This window comes from Leopardus geoffroyi, chromosome D1 (assembly GCF_018350155.1).
Source record: "Leopardus geoffroyi isolate Oge1 chromosome D1, O.geoffroyi_Oge1_pat1.0, whole genome shotgun sequence".
In the NCBI taxonomy this organism is placed as follows: Eukaryota; Metazoa; Chordata; class Mammalia; order Carnivora; family Felidae; genus Leopardus; species Leopardus geoffroyi.
This window is the reverse complement of record NC_059329.1, coordinates 81,902,911-81,923,726: the sequence shown is the minus strand read 5'-3', so window position 1 is coordinate 81,923,726 and position 20,816 is coordinate 81,902,911. Positions and strand designations below refer to the sequence as shown.

Below are 20,816 nucleotides of genomic sequence, written 5' to 3'. Positions count from 1 at the left end.
TTACTGTACTATCCTGGAAGCGGCAAACCATATCAAATTCTGGATTTCAGATGGAGAAAATGAGACCATGATGGTTCATGAGCTATAGAAGGTGACCAAATGTGCAAGAGACACCATTGGTACCAGAGCCAGAAATGTGGACACTTTGCCCATGTGTTTCTGGGTTTTTTTTTCAGATTTAAGAAAAGTTTATTTTTAAAATTAACTCCATGCTAAGTATGGCTAATTGAACTTACGTGTAGCCAATGCGTTACACATTAGAAACACTGAATTAGAAGATGAGTGTGCACAAACAAAAGATGCTCTGGATTTCTTGAAAGCCTTCTTCGGTATTGCCCCAACAGAAAGATGGGAGGAAACTACGAAAGATCTGACTCAGAGATTTGAAGGTGAGTGGTGTTTCCAGAGGAGGAAGTCTGGTGACTCCAGGGGCAGCCTACTTATATTGTACCATATTTAACATACCGTGATGCTCAGGCAGTTGTCTTGGGCTTGAGAAGATCTTCTAGATGGCAGGACTAGTTAGCTTCAGTGAAATCTAGTACCTCTGGGAAAATTCTGCTGCTTACAAATTTCCTATTTTGAAGAAGGAAACCAGTAAGATTTACAAAGAATACTTACCGTATAAATAGGTGGTAGATAGCAGTGTTCTTTTGGTTTCAATTTTAGTAATTTTCTAGAGGTTTAAAAAGTACAAGACGCTGGGGCGCCTGGGTGGCGCAGTCGGTTAAGCGTCCGACTTCAGCCAGGTCAAGATCTCGCGGTCCGTGAGTTCGAGCCCCGCGTCAGGCTCTGGGCTGATGGCTCAGAGCCTGGAGCCTGTTTCCGATTCTGTGTCTCCCTCTCTCTCTGCCCCTCCCCCGTTCATGCTCTGTCTCTCTCTGTCCCAAAAATAAATAAACGTTGAAAAAAAAAATTAAAAAAAAAAAAAGTACAAGACGGGTTTTGATATTAAAATAGACTGTAATTTATATTTAATTTTATATGAAGAAGGCAAACAAAATGGCCCATAATCCCACTGCTCTAACATGATTAAGAAAAATATAGAAAGATTAAATGAAAAGTAAGTCTTTCTTTCGAATTCCTTTCCCCAAATGTCATTTCTGTTTAATTTTTTTTGGCCCATATTCAAATATTTACTATAGAGATGTGTAACCCAGTGGTGTGCTGTTAAATACTGAACAACCAGTTCTCAGTGCCCACATGGTCCTAATCCTCAGGTAAATAACAAAAATGTTTTCATCAACCATGGTGAAAGGTCCCATGAGCAAGGAGCGAGCCCAGTCTAGAAATTGCAAAATGATTCAGCCAGGTAGGTATAAGGAACATTTGCATTGAGTGGGAAGCTGTCCTCAGTCTGTCCGATAACAAATACTGTGATGATAAATAAATATTAATAATCGTTTTGCTAACTAAAATAAATAGCTAGGCTCTGAATTTTTAGTCATTCAGTTTCTAAGAACTTAGTAATTTCTGAGTAAATAATAAGCTGTCAATAAATGGCAAATATTAATATTTTTTTTTACTTGGGCTGAAGAAAAGGGTGGTAATATAGCCAATTTGATCTTGGGGATAATTTGTTCTAAATAATTAAATGATTATATTTCCTCTTAGCGGAACATGAACTCCATGAGGGCTCTGGACTCCTGTATTCAGTACTGCTCTTAGAACAGGCAATCGTGGCCTGTGTTTTGGGGAGCTCTACTCTGGCCCTCCTTCATCAGTACTACTCCCCATGCGTGATCCATCTGTGAGACCAAGGGACACACCCAGAACCTGCACCAACCCCTCCATTCTAGATAATGCTCTGCAAGCACAGGCCCTGAAATTTCACACCAGCAAAGACTTGTGCCTACTTCTAGTGTCTGTGAGTATTCCCTTCTCTTTCTCCAGGCCACTGAGGTTGCACTGTGGCCCTGGTGTGTACTCACATAGACCAGTGGGATGAGCCAGGAGCAGCTGTGTATGGTGTATAGAGAGATGAATTTGAGATGTGTATTCTGGAGTATCCACACAGTCTCCCTCCCTGTGCAGGATGAATCTTGGGGTAGGATGAGAAGTGGAGGGGTCTGTGGCTCTAGAGTCTAGGGACTGGCCTTCCCTCCCTTCCCAAATTCTGGTACAGAACAAGACATCTGGGAATCCTATTAGTTTTGTTGTTGTTTCAAATTTTTATTTAAATTCTAGTTAGTTAACATATAGTATAATATGGCAACAGGGAATTCTAAATTCAAGCTTGGACTTCTACGTTATTATGAAGATATATTTTTCAAGGTTGGAGGATGGAGCATATTTTATTCAACAGTTAGATTGTTAAAAGCGATGGTAAGTGTTCAACAAGATACCCTCTGAAAACAATCACCACCACTACCTAATATGTAGCATTTGCCATTTGATGTAGTGGATATATCTTCCTGTCATGGCCAATTTCAAGGTGCAACATTTCACAGATGCAACATTACTGCACATGAATTTGGGAAGAGACGCATACGGTTGGCCCTTAGCAGCTGGCTGATAGAAGCTGGATCCAGAACATCACTGTTTATAATTTTCAATATTTAGACATAGAGTATAGGGGCTTCAATGTATACTCTCATCCCTGGCCCTCCAAATGTTAATGATGCAACCTAGTACACAGAAAAGTGCTGGCATGTAGTAGACCTCTTGAATAAAAAGTCCTATTAGTTGTGTGACTTTAGGTAAGCCATTAATCTATAAAGTAATCTGTACTTTACAGAGTTCTTGACCAAACTATACAGTGCATGTAAAAGCATCTGGCATAGTTCTTGGCACTTTATATATAATCAATAAATGCTGTTGAAATAATGAATAATTGGCATTCAATAAATTTTAACATCTTTTTTATTATCATATTTGGGAAAAATTAAATTTTTTTTTATTGTAAGCCATTCTCAGGTGTTTGTAATTTTCTGCAGTTGTCTCTTGGTCAAGACAAATGCCCATTTCTTTCAGGGTTTTTCTTGGAGAACCCTTTGAGATAGACATCTCGTTTTATCCAGTTCCCAAGGGAACAGTGCTCACACAATGTTACTCATTTTAGCAAGTTTGGTAAAATTCCATTTGGCTACAAGTCTGTTATCTGAGCCTACAGCAGAAAGGCTGTGTTTTCCTATGCTCTAACTTTGTTCTCAGCTGTATTTTGTATCCTGCTATAGTGGAGAGAAAAAATGGCTTTGAATTAATACTTAAGATTTAGTCATTCCATATGTTATCCTCGGCGAGGGATATGTTGAGTTTTCAAGGTGAACATTTGAGAAATAGGAAGTATAAAGGATTCAGCAGTGGTATTCTCCTCCTCACCTGCTTGGTTAATTGCATGAAGCTTAACGATGAGTGATAATTTCTACTTGAGAAGGTTGTCACCCATGAACGTATTCCATTGGTTGGTAATTGATACACTTAGTATAAGCATCGTTTCTTTTCAGTAATCCTTAAATAGCAGGTATCTTATTTCTCATGAGGATGTTTGCTTTCTCCTAAAATATTTCAGTGTTGCTACCATGTGTTCAATGAGCCATTTGTCCCCCTTCTCAACATTTTTAGTAGTGACACATTTTTTTTTTCTCTTCACAGTGCCACAAATAGTTTTTCATTTTACCTACAAATTCCCGCAAAAAAAATTTGCTTAGCTGAATTCTGTTTCTATAACTTCAAAACTTTGGAAAGAAATCTCTCGTAAGCATAGAAAAGATCTTGCCTGGGAATCTTCCTTTATACTACTAAAAATCAGTTCTTTCTCCAAAATATCTCCAAAAAAGAGTGTTCTATAATCATATCACAACAGAGTGGAAAACTCATCTGATAGGCTGTTAATGACAGCACAGTTTCATCGATAAAAATATCAACTTAAAGGCAGAGCTCAGGAAAATCATCAGTATACGTAGAGTATAATTAGCCATTTAGAAGAATCTTAGACATATTCTGATCTAACAATCTTATTTTCTAGATCGTTACGCTGAAACATGTCTAAGCTAAAAACATTACCAACCCAGATATCATCAGGGGACAATTTTGAGATTTTCAGTTGTATATTAGTGAGAATAGATTGGGTTATTGTGCATAAATTACAGCAAAAGCTTGGTAGCTTAAGACAACTGAGGAAGGGGTATTTGCCCCTTGACATGACATGCCCATCATGGTTGGGTAGTGAGATGTGCTCCATGAGCTCAAGGATCAAGATTGATGAGGTTCTGAAACATCACCAGATGCTGTGGCAGAGGAACAGTAAGAATGGCTAATCATGCCTAGAATTTAAAGAGACTCCCACCTGGGAATGTCACCTGTCAGTTCACCCATTTCACCAGTTAAGCAAGTCATTAGTCATGTATCCCTTCAAGGAGGTAGGGAGCTGCAATCCAACTTTGTTATTGGAAGGAGGAAACTGGAATATTTGTGAACAGCCCCAATGTCTGCAAATCCTTACTACTCCTACAGTTAAGATAATTTTCAAATGTGTGAACTCAGACATAGATAATAAACATGGAATATACTAAGGCATAATAAGACTTTAAAAGAGATGTTTAGAGAATGCAGTTACAACAATTAATTCTAGAAAATTATAACGGCATTAAATGGCTAATTGGCTGAAAAGTTTCTTCCATCTCTCACCTGACTAAATTAGTAAGACCCAAGCAGTTGCAGGATAAATGATGTTAAGATATCTAAGGAAAGGATCAGTAGGAAGGTGAGGGAACATTAGAAAACGGAAGTTCAAAGGGGAAAGCTGATACCCTCCTTCCAGCACCACTGAGGGATTTGGCAACACAGATGGATGCATTAGTGTCTGCTAACACATCCCAATAACATTTGAGACCCACACATAGTTCTTGCTCAATAAGCCATTTTTTATATCAAATTTTAACTTTCGTGGATTTCTTTTTTCTTAGAGGAAGAGAATGGACTTCTCAGGCTAATATGAATATTTAACATTGGAAGTTAAGGGTTCTTATTCTAATTCAACAAGTTGATCTCTAGTTTATAAGCTTTAGTTGAGGCAACCTCACTAAGTCTTATCAACTCTGGGAGACTGATACTTCTGGATCTACATGGCTAATAACTGATTGTGGGAAATTCACTTAAGAAATCCTACTGGATAAGACCCTCGACTCACCAATCAGGTAACCTGGCAACATTTGACCTCCTGCCTCAACCATTCCTCACCCTCCCAAAGACGTTACCCTCCAAGTGTGATGTGAAAGGTGCTAGTTAACGTGCCTTCTTAATATGATCTCCATTCTGCCCAAAGTCAGTCCAATAGTGGTGTTACTGGGTGGTGAACTGCACAACTCCTCGGTCCTTGTCTTCTCCAAGGAAAGAATTCAGTGGACTCAATAGAAAGTTGAAGCAGCTAAGGTTTTGTTTGGCAAACCGAAAGTACAACCTAGAGCCATAGGAGGGGGCCGACCCGAGGGTGGGTAGCAGCTGGCTGAGTTCCGCATTGTGTGTGCGTGTGTGTGTTTTTTTTTTTTACTTTTTTTTTAAACGTTTTTATTTTTGAGACAGAGAGAGACAAAGCATGAATGGGGGAGGGTCAGAGAGAGGGAGACACAGAATCTGAAACAGGCTCCAGGCTCTGAGCTGTCAGCACAGAGCCCGACGCGGGGCTCGAACCCACGGACGCGAGATCATGACCTTAGCCGAAGTCGGCTGCCCAACCGACTGAGCCACCCAGGCGCCCCTGTGTGTGTGTGTGTGTTTTTTAAGGGGATCTATTTGGTCTCCTCCTTCCTATCTTATTGTCATACCACCCTCTGGATCCATCCCAGTTTCCTCCTTCCAGCCTTTGGCACAGGGTCCTGTCTGCCATCTTCCCATGAGCGCCTAAAGCGCAACTCATGGGGGGTGGGGCTAAAACCTCCATGGAAGCAATATTATAATGATAGTATAATAGTCTTGGAGTTACTAGAGGACACCGTTTTCCCTAAGTGCGCATGCTCCAAAGTTGGGCCAGTCTCTGCAGCCCCTATCTCCTGCTTATCAGCTGTGCTAAACCTCAGAAGGGTTTGGTCTAAGGGAGATGGGTAGTCACTGGGCAGAGACTGGGTGGTCGCTGGTAATCCCCCATCTGCCATACTCCCTTCTCCCTTCCTGCTCCTGTCCATCTAACTGCCGACTCTAGTCAATGTGCCATTGACTGCCAGACACAGCATCTCCTCGTTAAGATTGAATCTGGAAATTTCGTGAGATCTTTTAAAACATAACTGTCCTTTGAGAAAAATTCTACTTTGTCACTAATGTTTACTAAGCCTTTCTCATGGAGCAGACACTTTGGTCACTGTTTTATGCTTTATTTTGTTTAATCTTCACAAAACTCAGTGAAGTAAATGCTGTTATTCCCACTTTACAGATGAGTAAACTGAAGCTCAAAAGCTTGGTAACTTGTCAAAATTACCAAACTAGTAATTAGGAAGGGTAATAGGATTCAAATGCAATTCTGAGTTCAAAACCGGAGCTTCTCATTACTAGGTAGCAATGTAGAGGCTAAAATACAAAATACAAAGTGACTACAATCATCACTTACTCATTTATTCAACAAGCCTGTTTAAGGGCGCACTATGAACTCTTCCAGATGTTCCTCAAGGAGTTATTATTCCATTGAGGAACACAGGCAATAAGCAAAGAAATTAATAGGATAATTTCAGTTAGTGGTAAGTGCTATGAAAATACTAAAAAGGATAATAGGATGGAGAGAAATTTTACTGAAAGGATATTAGTGTGCTGGTCAACAAAAGCTTCCTCCCACCCTTCCTTCCTTCCTTCCTCTCTCAATCTCTTTCTTTCTTTCTTTCTTTCTTTCTTTCTTTCTTTCTTTCTTTCTTTCTTTCTTTCTTTTTTAATTTTATGGAGAAAATACTCAAGCTGAGACCTGAATGATGAAACAGAACCAGCCTTTGGGAGAAAGTGAAAAACATTTCAGGCAGAGAGAACAGGACAGGAGAGAGTGTGAGAACATTTCAGGTAGGGAGAAGAGCAATGCAAAAATGTTTGAGATAGAGGTCGGGGTGGTCAGGCACTTGAGGAACCGGGATACCCTTGCAGATGCACAGATAAAGGGTAGAGTGGGAAGAGACAAAGTTAGACAGATGGGCAGGACTCAGTTAAGACAGAAAAGAGAGAAGTGGAGCCTGGTTGGCTCAGTCTTTCGAATGTCTTAACTCTTGATTTCCTGCATTGTTAGGCTACGCATTGAGCATGGAGCCTCATGGCTCACATGCTCTTTTTCTTAAAAAAAAAAAAAAAAGGCAGAAAAGCAAGGAACAACATCTACTCTTGGATGCAAGTAAAAGGCTCAAGAAGGAACAGGTAAGGAGTCTTGCAGGACAGAAGTATGTATACAAATATATATCTACAGTAAAACCTTGGTTTGGTTTGTGAGCATAATTTGTTCTGGAAACATGCTTGTAATCCAAAGCACTTGTATATCAAAGCAAATTTTCCCATAACGAAATAATGGAAGCTCCGATGATTCATTAAACAACCCAAAAACATTCATATATAAAAATGATTATAATGCTGTAATATAACACAAAATAATAAAGAAAAATAAACAAATTAACCTGCCCTTACCTTTGAAAACCTCCGTGGCTGGTGTGAAGGAGACAAGACAGAGGAGGGTTATTGTGTAGGATGACTTTCACTATCACTAATGGAATCACTGCTTTCTATAGGCTCAATGGAATCTCTTTCTTTTTGTACAACTTTAACGAGGAACCTATCCAGTAAAACTTGCTTTTGCCTTCTTTTGAGGATTTCACAGAAATGTGGCATTGCATTGTCATTAAACAGATTCAATCACTTACACTGCTACAGTCTTGTTTGGGTGGTTGTTTTCTACAAAATTTTGCACTGTTTCTCACATTTTACGTATCCCCCTAATATCATTTGAAGTGAGGGATTCCTCTGTTTTTTTTTCTCCTCTTCCTCTGCAGATGAGATGCAGTCACAGACTTTCTTTAAAATCTTGCAATTTTTGTCACACACCTCGTTCATACTTATCGATGATTTACCTGTTAACTTCCACAGTAATCCTCTCCTTCTTACCGCTTTTCTTTTCCATTTTTTTCTGCATGGGGGCCATTGTATACATTTGCATGGATGTTGACTGCAGTGCAGTATTAATAAACTCTTGTCATATACTGTATTTGATGTAACTCGCAATAAAGCCTCAGAGGAAAGGGTCTATATCTGCAGGCAGCCTGACCTAGAATGAAGCAAATCATTTCTAAGCTTACTCTTGTATGGAAAAGCAAAGGACTGTCCATAGGTGCTTTGAAGTGACAAAAAATACACCAGTGCCAGTTGTGCGCACCTTCCAACGTTCTGAAAAATCACTGATTTCTGCCAAAAATCACTGATTTCTGATTTGAGACCAAGCATCCAAGCATGGGAGATGATCACCCACAGTCCCACAGTGAGAGAATGAGAGAGAACCATTGGCTCAGGTGTGATCATGTGATGTTTGACGTCACATGCTACTCGTATTGCAAAACATCACTTGTTTATCAAGTTAAAAGTTATTAGAAATGTGTGCTTGTCTTACGGAGCACTCACAGAACAAGTTACTCACGATCCAAGGTTTTACCAGATTTCTTTCTAGGGGCAAGCCCTGCTCCCAGTAATTTATCTTCTAAGGCCCAGAGACATATACTACAGATTTGGTTTCAGATATGCAAACCTTTGTATTCCTTCAAACACCTGTTGGAACACAAGATGGGGAGAGACTGTCTATAGTACTGACTGCAGTTAGGTCCAGCAAACATTCTGGCAAACAGCTGGGCCTCGGCCACCCCCACCCCCTCCAAAAGTTAGTGCTTAGAATTTTTACATTTAGAAGGATATGTAACAAACTGATGGCTGCTGAGGTTAACTCAAAAAGCTGGAAACAGGACAAAATGAATGCTACCTCTGAGTATGTAAACTGATAAACTGTTGCCTTCCCAAGATTATCAAATGGTTCTCAAACTAATATTGTAACATTGGTAACATTGGTCTGAATCCTATAGGCACACCTTGAAAATAATGGATTTCTTTTGATTCTCAATACAAAGGTCAAGTGATCTCAATGGTGGACCGTGTCTTTTATTCTTTAGATTCTAGGAGGCCCAGTAGGGCCCAAGGAACTCTCCATGCTGTTTTCTGGTAAGTGTATTTCCTGCGTGAACTCTTTCTGGAAACCAGCAATCAAATTACTTCAACAAAGTAACAGATAACTCTATTTGCTGAACTGTTGTTTAACAAATGGAATACTCTCCAGACTGTTTGAATACCTCAACAAAATGCTTAAACATATGCCTGGGAAAATGGATTTAGGATTTGATAATATGCTGTGGAAGATGAATTTAGAATGTGACTGGAAAAAAAAATGCTACATTGAAATCTCTTCAAGAACATGGTCCAAATGTGTGTAATCCATGGGCAAACTTGCACTTGGGAAAGCATATTAATGTCTTTTGCTCACTTGAAACTAGATCCTAAATCTTATATTCTTATCCAGATGTATTTACAATACTTTTTATTTGTTCTTAGCTTTATAGGGTTCTTTGTTTTTCTTTCATGATCATTTTTCCAATTAGCTCACGAGGCCCTGATTGCATTTTTGGCATAAAGGAGTGTAACTCCTTACTCACTGCATGATTTGGGCAGTGGGAGAAGAGGACACACTGTTTATATAAAGCATTTGAGAAATGATTTATCTGTTATTTGTCTCATCATATATCAATTACTCAAAATATTCAGTATTTTACTACTTCAGAGAATATGTCATCTTGAGTATCAAAAGTCACCAAAAAAATGCTTCATCCAGACATGTGTACTTGATTTGCAAATATAGGAGTAAATTTCAATTTTGAGATGCATTTAGATAGATAAACTGGAGATATAAAAGCTTGTCATTGGAGAAGTTGTTTTACTCTTCTCATAAATTACTTAAAAGATTAGGTTGGTCCATTAATAGCTTTTTTAAAAGAAATGATAAACCCAGAGTTCTGAGACTGAAAGCCTCTTGAAATACAAGTGGAGATCTGGAAGTCATTTGTTTTAGAGTACATCAGCATTACTTGGCTCCTCTCCTGTGCCTAGTCACAGATGTATCTAGGGCGAGATTTTTAAAGATTTCATTCCACTGTAATTAATAAGAGGATTATTATTATCAACTGCCTTATCAATAAACAATTTTAAAATGTTTTTATTCATAACTTACTATGTTTGATATATTACTCAGTTAAGTAACAGTAATGAAAATGTCAAGCACACAAGAACTGTGGTGTATCTCACGACTATACTAACTTATTTCTTATGGAGGATGGAAATAAAAGATAAGCCATAAATAGAGATTATGTCCACATAGTTCTGGAGAATAAAGATCTTTGCTTTATATTTAAAGAAACATTTTTATCTGTGCCACTTTATTATAAAATCTTATATGATCACAAAATTTTAATACACAACTAACATTCTCTCTTTATTCCCTTCTCCTCAAACTAGTTTATAAGAGAGAATCATGGTAACACTTCGCAGAATATTTTTCCAGATTTTAAATGTTTTAAATGTTTATACACATATACACGCATTTATACATGAGGCATGGGTAAGTTCATGTGTATACATAGGAAATAAGATCATATTACATACAGTTGTGCAACTTACTTTTTCTCTTATGTTGTGGAAACCTTTCCATGTGTGCACACATAGTAATACTTTACTACTGTTTTCAACCACTGATATTGAAACAATGATATTCCCCTCCCCCTCCTCCCCTGTTTGGTAAAACTGGAAAGGGTTATTCAGGCCTGCCCTTAGGAGAACATGGAAAAAAAGGCCCTCTTATACCCAGTGGGAGGTAATGTAAATAGTGATGATATGAATAGTTACAACAGCTTTCCAGGTAATTTTGGCAGTGTATATCAAAGTCTTAATGTGCAATACCTTTGGCCCAGAAATTCCTTTTCTAGTTCTCTAGTTTGTAGAAATAATCTCTCATATGCACTACGATATATGGAAAGATATGTTCATGGCAGCAAACTCTGAACTAAAAAAAAATTGAAAGAATATAAAACCTAATGCTTATCAGTATAATAGAATGGCTGGACTAAGTCATATCTATCCATTTATTTCTCACATAGTGCCAGTTGCCTGGGCTCTAGCTGTTCTAGACTGAGCATGGCTGTAGTTCATGAGTTGGATTCATGCCCTCTACATGTGTCTCCCTTCCCTTTTGGACCAGTGACCAACTGAGGCATATTTTTCTCATGGTGAAAGGCAAGAATGAAAAAGGGCCAGCCAGCCCACATAAATCCTGTTTAAGTTCTTGCTTATGCCAACTCTGCCAACATTCCATATGCCAAAGCAAGTACCATGGCCAAGCCCTACATGAATGGGAAGGATTCATGCTATTCTCTTCCAGCCTATGGAGGAGGTCAAGGGAGAATGAATGACCATTTGAAAATAATCTGATGTCTAGTATGTTACTAATCCAAACTATTTTAGACAGATCCAATATGTTTCCAGTAAATTTTAGATACAAAGAAGTGCAATCCAGTCTAGCTGAATTTAAAGCCTTCATGACATACTCAACTTACTGCTTTGTCCTACTCTTTTGCATCCAATTTCAGACTGACCCAAGGCAAAGGTCTCTTCTCTCTCTTCCTTTTCTTGGTCTCTCTAGAATGGAAGAAAATGGAATAGGACAAGTATCTCTAATGTAGCAGGTCACTTCAATTCTACATGTCTCTGGTGGTTTCTGAGTCTCTGACTAAGACCCGCTGGCTGCTGATGCCCGTGTATGGCAAACATGCAATGTTGATTCTATTGTGGGATGCAAGAGGGCCCTTTGAGGTTTCCTTATTGCCTAGTTTTCTAATAAGAGATTCTTTCTGCTTTACTTTCTTAAAACCATTCAGTTTGTGCTCCTGGCAGTTTATCCTATAGCTTTTTGATGCTCTTGATATCTTACTGGGTGCTCAGCCATCTTGGTTGTGTTACCAGTTTTCTGTTCAACTGCCTTTTACAATATCCTCTTAACCTTGAAAATTTCACACACCATTGGAAGTCTCACCATTGATGACCTTATCTGCATGCTGCCATCTTTCCTTAGTCCCTTTCTCCTGCTGAAATGGGCATATTAGCATCTGTATTGCTTAAGCATAGGTCCAAACTGAGGAATAAGATGACAATTCCACGCTGCTGCAGGCACCTCCAGGCTCTAACGTGGTTCCCTAAGTGCCCTCTTCACTTGGTTTGGGGTGAGATTAGGAGGCACCATCCCCTAGCGCAATGACTCCTTACTCCCATACACCTCTGGCTCTTTCTCTTTATTTAGTCTGGAGGTTGTGGGGAATGGGGAGAGGAAGGTGAATTCATGTAGCTGAGATACAGTTGGATTTGGAAGAACCATGTCTATTGTTTCTAAGTAAGTCTTAGAGTTTGGCTCAACTTTGGTTTTCATTCAAATGTCTTTTTTTTTTTTTTTTTTTTTTTTTTTTTTTTTGGTCAGCATTGGGTCTTAGGAGTCAATTCTAAGGAAATGGGAAAAATTCCATACAATTCCATATTATATGGTATAGGTGAAATGGATTTGCAGTCAAGAGCAGCTATGCTACTAGGGAAATTGTTAATCCTACAAGATATAACTTGACTGCCATGGAAAGATCCTGTATTGGTTAAAAATACACACCCTTAAAATTCTAAATCAATGGGAGCCTAGGGGTAAGTGCTGTTTCCATAAGAGAATATCTCAGTCTTTTCTATTATCAGTTCAGCTGTCAGGCACCTTGTGTCTTGGTGGGCCAGAATTGGGTAGATAATTGGAACCAGCTTGAGATGCCAAGTGGGAAGTTATCCCTTATAATCACCATATATAGTACCAGCTGTAGTCTTTCCAGCAGAAAAATTCTCATCAAAATAAGGAAATCGTTATTCTTTCCAACACATTGTGGATAACATTATTGATGTAAGCTAGACTTCTGACTACCTGTCATGATGGAGAGGCAAAGGGGTGCTGGAATGAGAGAAATCCACATCATAATCCTTATCTACTACTTCCTAGCTCTGTGACTTTAGGCAGTTAACCTTTCTAAGTTGGGTATCTGCATCTAAAAATTACAGATCTTAATAACTACCAGATGACATCATTGTGGTTAAAAGGTACAATGTATATAAAGCCCTTAGCACTCAGTGTGTGCTTAACAAATGGTTACTATTATTATTTAGAAAAGTATGAAAGCAGATGACTGATTGAATTAGTAGGACATGTACATGCTTGGCTGGAGAATATCTGCTACTATCTCCTAGTAACTTAAACTGTAGAAATGTTTAAATTTGTTCAAAAAACCCTCTCTTTTTACAACTCTTAATTTTGAAGAACCTGCAATTAATATTGATTATTCTTTTTTAAAAAATATTGATTATTCTTGAATGTATTAGACTCTAATTGACTATCTCGCCAAAAGTAAATAAGTAAATAAATAAAAGGAAAATTCTATGTTTTGTGAAGCAATTCCCAGGAAAGGTGGTCTTGGATGACAATCAACATATACTGACTTTCAGTGTTATGATTGTTTCCGTTTTTAATTATATTCCTGTGTTCATTCCAATGCATGCACACACACAGCCTCAGTCAATGTAGTTTATTCCCTGAGTTACTAAGTTCAGGGATGGCTAGCTCTTTGTATAGTGCAAGTTGCTTCATGGGCATCCATGGATTCAAGAATAATGAAGAAGCACTTCACACAGCTTTGCTTGGGGTATGTTTTTCATACTCTAGTAAACTCACTACTTTAGTCCAGGAAGCACATGAGCCCTAGCATCACAGAACTTGCTGCTCATGGCCTGCCATTATCATGTGATAATTCAAAGTCATTTTTGCTCTATGGCATTATTTTCACAAGAAACAACCTATATTACGTTGGGCAGACCATGAGGTTTGGAGCCTATGGTGGAAGTTACAAGCTGTCCACTCAATTTCCCTCTTCCTACATTTACCAGACTCCCTACAGTTAAGTGTGCTTATGTGGCATTTTCTCAAATGCAACTTGAGTAGGAATAAGGAATATCACTCTAAACCTGGCCTATATAACCCCCTAGTGTGTTCTTTCATTTTCTCTCATACATACAATGGTAAGGATGTAGAGAGTTATGGAGCCACAGGAGGAAGGAATTTAGGCCAAATGATGACTCAGTGATGTGACTCAAATGATGTGCCTGGGACCCTTATGTGAATGAGGAGTAAATAACTACTATGGTAAGCCACCGATGGTTTGGGGGTTAGTGTCACCGCAGCTTAATCAAACTAACACATAATCAATAGAGTTACATCCAAATCTGATATTTAACTTTTATTAGATACATAGGGTTGGGCTATTCACCTATCCTCTCTGAACCTGTTATTTTGTGTAAAATGTGGATATAAAAGTAGCTACATCACAAATTACTATTAGGATTTTAGATAAGGTATATTAACCACCTAAGTTAAAGCTATACAAAGCCATTTTTCCTTTTGTTTTGCCTCCAGGAGTACAGGTTTGGATTAATCATAGTCTTTAGCCACAAAGTACTCTCATCACTGGCTCACGAATGGTTGCCCTTATTTGGCTGTTTGCTTCTTTGTTTATACTTATTTGTTTTTTTAAAAATACAACCACTTAAACATTCACCACTCAATATAAGAACTAGAATTTTGCTTGAAAGTCCCCTTTGGCTACTCCATTAGGGGTAGGTCACAGTTATCTAGCATGGCCAGATGTCAGATGATAGAAGATTGTTCTTTGGTTGTAGGGCTTTTAATCTGTACAGTTAAGTCTACTCCAGCTCCTCTCCCAATGTGATTAGAGTCCAAAGTAAAATAGCAAAGTGATATAACAGAACCTTTAGCTTAGTAGATGGTACCATCAACCTCTCTCTCACAGTGATCAGGTCAAATTCCCTATCTACCACTTGCAAGCGCATAATGGTGTGAGTGAATGGCAGAATTTGCCACATGACATGAGTGTTCATGTTTGCAGAATCACTGTCCATCATGGGGCATAATCAGTGTTCTGGGGTCAAACCCTTGAGGTTAACCAGAAGTGGTGTCACCTTAGGTATTTGACCGATGCTGGTTTCCATGGTGCTTTGTAGGAGGCCAGCTCCATTTCTGGGAGATCAGCTTGCAGTGGATTGGTCTTTAAAAGTTAATCTTTACCTCTCAATCCTATTCATCTAAATTTTTCCCAATATTTGGTAATTGTCAAACATTAACATTTTTATTTTTATTATTTTGCCAGTCAACAGGGTCTAAAGTGGCATTTTATATTGTAATTTGTATTTTCCCAATATCTGGTGAAATTAAATCTCTCTTTGCACATATATTGATTGGTAATATGTTTCCTTTACCTCCAAGTACTTGCTTATGAATTTGGTCATTTGTTATTGTGTTATTTGTGCTTTCCTTATGATTTCCAAATGTTCTTTATATATCGTTATTAATCTTTTATTGGTTATACATGTTAAAAATATCTTCTTCCAGTTTATTATACAAGTTTTCATTTTCTTTAATGTGTCTTCTCATTAGTAAGTGGTCTTGATTTTAATGTAAATTCATCCATTTGTTTTCCCCTATATTGGCGCATTGTGTGTCTTAAGAAACCCTTCTCTACTTTAAGGTCAGAAGGAAATTCACCTATATTCCCTACTAAAATGTTCCGTTTTTTGACATTTAGATCTTTAATCCATCTGGAATTGATTTTTGTGGGGCTGGCAGAAATCTAATTTTATTTTTTCCTATATGGATAACCAATTTGTAGTGGCTTTTCTATTACATCATTGGTAATCTCTGGAATTTGAGTTTGACATTCTAGGGTTAAACTCATGCATGGACAGAATGGACCACCACATCCTTTCTTCCCTGAGACAGACAAAGTCCCCATTATTACCCTACTGAGATGGGGAAGGTTCTCTCCTCACCAATTCTTTTTTTTTTTTTTCTTTAGCAAACCTGATTTAACTTTCTTTCTTACATTTTTCTTGGTGGCAAAATTATTTGATTTGCTTTGTTCTAAGCCATTTCTCTTAAGGAAGTTCTTTCAGGGTGATTTCTGTGGACCTGGCCATATATTATTGTCCCCCAAACCTCCCTCCCTGTCATTAAGTGTTATGTGTCTTAAGTGTCACGTCTCCTTCAGTGCAGGTTTCATCATTGACATTCAAGGGTCACTTTGAAGAAAGTATAGGCTTTAGTGTTCCACACAGTTGGGAAAGAACATACTGGGTTTTGAGTGAAAGGCTGCTGAGATGGTTTTGTGTGCATGGCATATGTGTACCCAATAGAAGGGGCAGTGTTTACTGGGTTCTGTGGCCTTATTGATGAAATCCAGATCTCTGTGGTTAGCAAGAACTCGTGGTTTTCAATGACAGTTCTCTTCAGGGAGAGAGGTTCATTCTCAGGAAGGAGTAAAAATACTACTTGACAAAGTTAACATATAGTCTTGTTTTGGTAAACTTTCGAGCCACATAAATACTGGCTTTTTTTTTTCCATCAAAGTCGATTCTTACTATTTTTAAACTGTGTCTTACTGAGTAAGTTTCTTAAGAAGAAGAGTTTCCCAGGATCACAACTGAAATCTCTCATTTTTATTTAACAGACTTTTGCACAATTGCCAAGTAGAATTGATATAATCCTCAATAAGGGAGGTACTATAGAAACCCAGTAACATAGAAAACATTTTATTTTCTGTGCTTCAAAAGGGAAAAACCAATCGACGTTATTATCCGCAATTCCTATTCGGCGTACATTCCTTCATCTGATTCTGCAAACCAATGTTGCTGTTGAGTCAGAGTCTGTGGTTAAACCGAAGGCTCAAGCTAACAGTGCGGTCCCTTACAGTCACTTCACAATGACACACTGCCGACAAACATAGGCAGTTACTTTGGAACAACATTACTTGTAGATCCGTGCCAGAACTCCTAGTAATAGAGCAACACATAATTTGTCCACGAAGTGTTTAACTAAAGAGTTGCTGAAATCTCATTTGTCAAGATTCCGGAATGTGATCTTGTGAGCACAATTTTCTGAATGGTGGTGAAATATTCTAGTTTCCTAGTTGCTATGGGTTTGTGAAAAGCCTGTTCAATTCATGTCAATTCAATTCAATCCAACTATAGTGGCTGAATGCCTAATACACAATAGGTCGATTGTACTGACTTTGTTGAGCACCTATAAGTAGACGGCACTGTGCCAGGGAGGTAAGGAGAGGCCATTTTGCTGCTTTCATAAGGAGACTAAAAACTTATTGACAGCAAGCAATAAAAATCCCTTTGACTACCTTAAGCAAATGGATTTAGTAGAATTTCAGGAGATCATAGCATCAGAATTATTTTGTCTGTCATTTATAATACCCATATGAACAAATCACCATATAAAAAATTTATATAGCTACAAATGACTTAAATGTACACTTGTCATTGTGCACTTGTCCTTTTCTCCATATATTCGTTTTTGTAATATGTATGACAAAATAAACATCAATAGTTTATAATGGGCACCTGGGTAGCTCAGTAGGTTAAGTGTCCAACTGTTCACTTCAGCCCAAATCATGGTTCTCATGGTTCATGAGATCAAGCCCCACATTGGAGTCCATACTGACAGCACAGATCCTGCTTGGGATTCTCTCTTTCCTTTCATCTCTTTGCTCCTCTCCCATGTACACACCCTTTCTCTGTCTCTCTTACTCTCTCAAAATAAATAAATAAACCTAAAAATTTTGTAAAAACAATTTTGAGTATATGCATCCTTGTTTATACCTTTTGGAATCCAGATAAACAATTTGAGAAAACATGGGTAATGGTGTATAAATGTTATTACCCTTGAAATAACTTGAGTAATATTACTGAAGATCTAATGAGCATGGGACATGTTGTAGAAAATTAGTCTTTTGTGGTTTTCTTCTGTGAAAAATCTCTTGATTTGTACCATACATTAAGCATTTATATTTGGTTTGTCTCAGAGCTAGTGAGATCGCTAGATAGGAATACTTGAATAAAGTGTTGAAATATTCAGTAAGCTGGAATCTACAGTTTTGATAAATCCCATAGTTGGCAATGGAGTTGTATTAGAGATCACTGATTTCTAGTGCAAAAGGATTACCTAGCCAAGGCTTCAAATTCAAGATATTTATCAAAAGTGTCCTAAAATGCAGTAAAAGTGTTAGCGCATTTTTTAAAAAGGTTGTAAAAAGATAAGGCTTAAGAATGATAGAAACCAATGTATAACCAAATAATATAATATGATATAACCTAATGTAATATACATTGTAATAGATATAATAGATAATATAGTATATAAATTGTGAACTATAATATATGAAGTATAATGTATAATATACTTTGCATTTATTGTGTATGTGTGTGTGTATATATATTGACATATATATACACATATAGATTAACATATATATATATATATATATATATATATATATATATCAATCTACATACATCAATCCAGAGGCCCAAAATGCAGTAAGCTTGGACCATTTGACAAATATCTATATTATTCTGTATGCTAGTGATATTGCAGTGACTGTCACTCTGTTCTCCCTTGTCATAGGAATGGCTGCCCCTGAAAACCCAAAATCTTCTATTGACTGAGATTTGATCATAGTCCTATATTGGCTGAACCAGAGTCTGGTCCACAGTTGGAGGTAGGTATTTTCAAGCCAGGAATTACCTTTCCACCAACTTTAAATACAATGGGGAGAAGGTAATTTCCCTCAAAGAAATTAGCTGATCATTGAGAAGAGAGATTATGTTGGGAACTGCCTACTGCAGGCAAGATGAACATTGTCAATGTTGCATAGAGAAGAAGGAAGATGAGGACCAATAAGGGACCACTGAATTCAGAGATGAATTAAAAGTCCATTATTCTTGGTAAAAGATGAGGGTAACCATGAAGGACTCTCTAAGAACACACAGGAAGTGAAATAGGATGGCCACAGGGAGTTAAACTATAAAACAGACACTAAGTTTGATGGATAAAAGACGACAGGCAGAGTTATGTTAAGAGAGACAGATTCCTGACGAGGCCAGTAAGACAGGATTGAAACCTGACTGAAGGCATTACCTTATCAAAGGAAAGAATGTGTCATTCAGAGGGGATGTTGGCTAACAAAGGAGAAGCAGAGAGACACAAGCCAGAGAAGCTAGCTAGTGCCCAGATTAGATGATATAAACATCCACTTTTCACAGGCAGATACCTCCTTATCCTGGAAGCAGACACACTGGAGTCATTAAACATTCCAATCACCAGAGTTGACTATAAGACATCCAGTTCTTTGCCTACCAAGGTACCTTCTGATGAATTGGCTTTCATGTGGCTTTTCTACTGGGAAAGAACACGCAACAGAAAAAATTGTTCTATTTCTCTTTCTAAACACATATCCTGGGTTATACATTCACATCAGCAGGAGTCATCATCCCAAACATAATTAACTCTGAGAAACTGATAAAACCAAATTTATGAGTAACTTTTGAGAAATGAGTTTCAGTGAAGAGACGGTTGGCTAAAGCCAGACTTCAGGGGGTTAAAGCATGAAAATGTCTTAATAATAACACTCATGTATACTTTTGTAGTGTCTTAAAATTTGCAGAACACTTTCACTTATGTTATCTCATTTCACTGTTTTGTGAGGGAAGCAAGAATTTCAAAACCCACTTGAGAGTAGGGATGTTGGCATTTAGAGATTATATGATTTTCACATGAGAAGTTTGGAGAAAGACCTATATCTTCAACCATGTAGTGTTTTCCCTTTGCTCTATATTTCCTATAATTTCTTAAGCATTGTGGTGATCACTGTGGGATTGTAAAAGGTGGGTGAGACACCATTCAGTTTGCTCAAAGAGCAAACAGTGGGATAAAGCTACGTGCTTACATATTTTATTTTGTGTTTAAGCTTTAAGAGGGAACAAATCAGTCATTTGCTAATCCAATATAAGCACCAGAGTTATGATGGAGAATAGGCACAGATGATCTTGGCTCTCAACAACCCTTCAAATATAGAAGGTATTGGGTGTCTACTTCCTCTTTGCTTTGAGGTCGAGGGGCTTAGAACACCATATTATTGACTGTGTTTGACTATACATAGTCCCAGGGATATTGTATGAATTATTTCACAAAATTCTCTTGACCACTTTATAAGAGAACTTTGCTAAATCAAAATCTTTTGAGGAGGCTGTCAGCTCACTTATCATTTTCTTTGCAGATGTCTCTTTCCCTGGACAAACTATAAACTCCATGAGGGCAACTGCTAGCTGTCTTGCATGGAACCTAGCATGGAAGGTGTTCCGTAATATTTCTTGAATTGAATGGAAAGAACTTGTCTTTTAGAGATAAATAGTTCAAGTTCCCAATTTCTAGAGATTGCAAGTGGTGAATCAAGATTCAAACAAAAATGCAAATGAGCCCAGAGTCTGTGTTTACTTGTTGAACTGAATCTTGTCTCTCAATATATTGAGTTATAGTATCTTTCTGTTCAAACTCAACTCAGAGTTCTATAACCATGAATTTCCCTTCCATTTATGCTAACAATTTATCTATTCTTCTGCTAAAACAGACAAAGCTAAGCTTTGAACAAAGATCAAAGGAATGATTTAAAGAAAAATTTAAAAACAGATAGAAACCCAAGATGCATGTATATTTTCATAGATAGTACATATATATGCATGTATGTACATATGCTTACATGTATATTATTTACATGTATATGTAAATATATATGCATAGATGTGTATGTATATATTTATGTATACACATATATATATTTATATAT

At 37.7% G+C, this 20,816-nt stretch overlaps 1 long non-coding RNA gene across 1 annotated transcript; it reads left to right on the top strand.

The window, feature by feature from the left end:
* The first annotated feature begins 399 nt into the window (after nt 1-399).
* On the top strand, nt 400-20,592 carry LOC123601514. Its single transcript, XR_006714143.1, has 3 exons — nt 400-597; nt 1,615-1,867; nt 18,599-20,592. It is a non-coding gene; the product is annotated as an uncharacterized LOC123601514 (long non-coding RNA).
* Nucleotides 20,593-20,816: the final 224 nt, after the last annotated feature.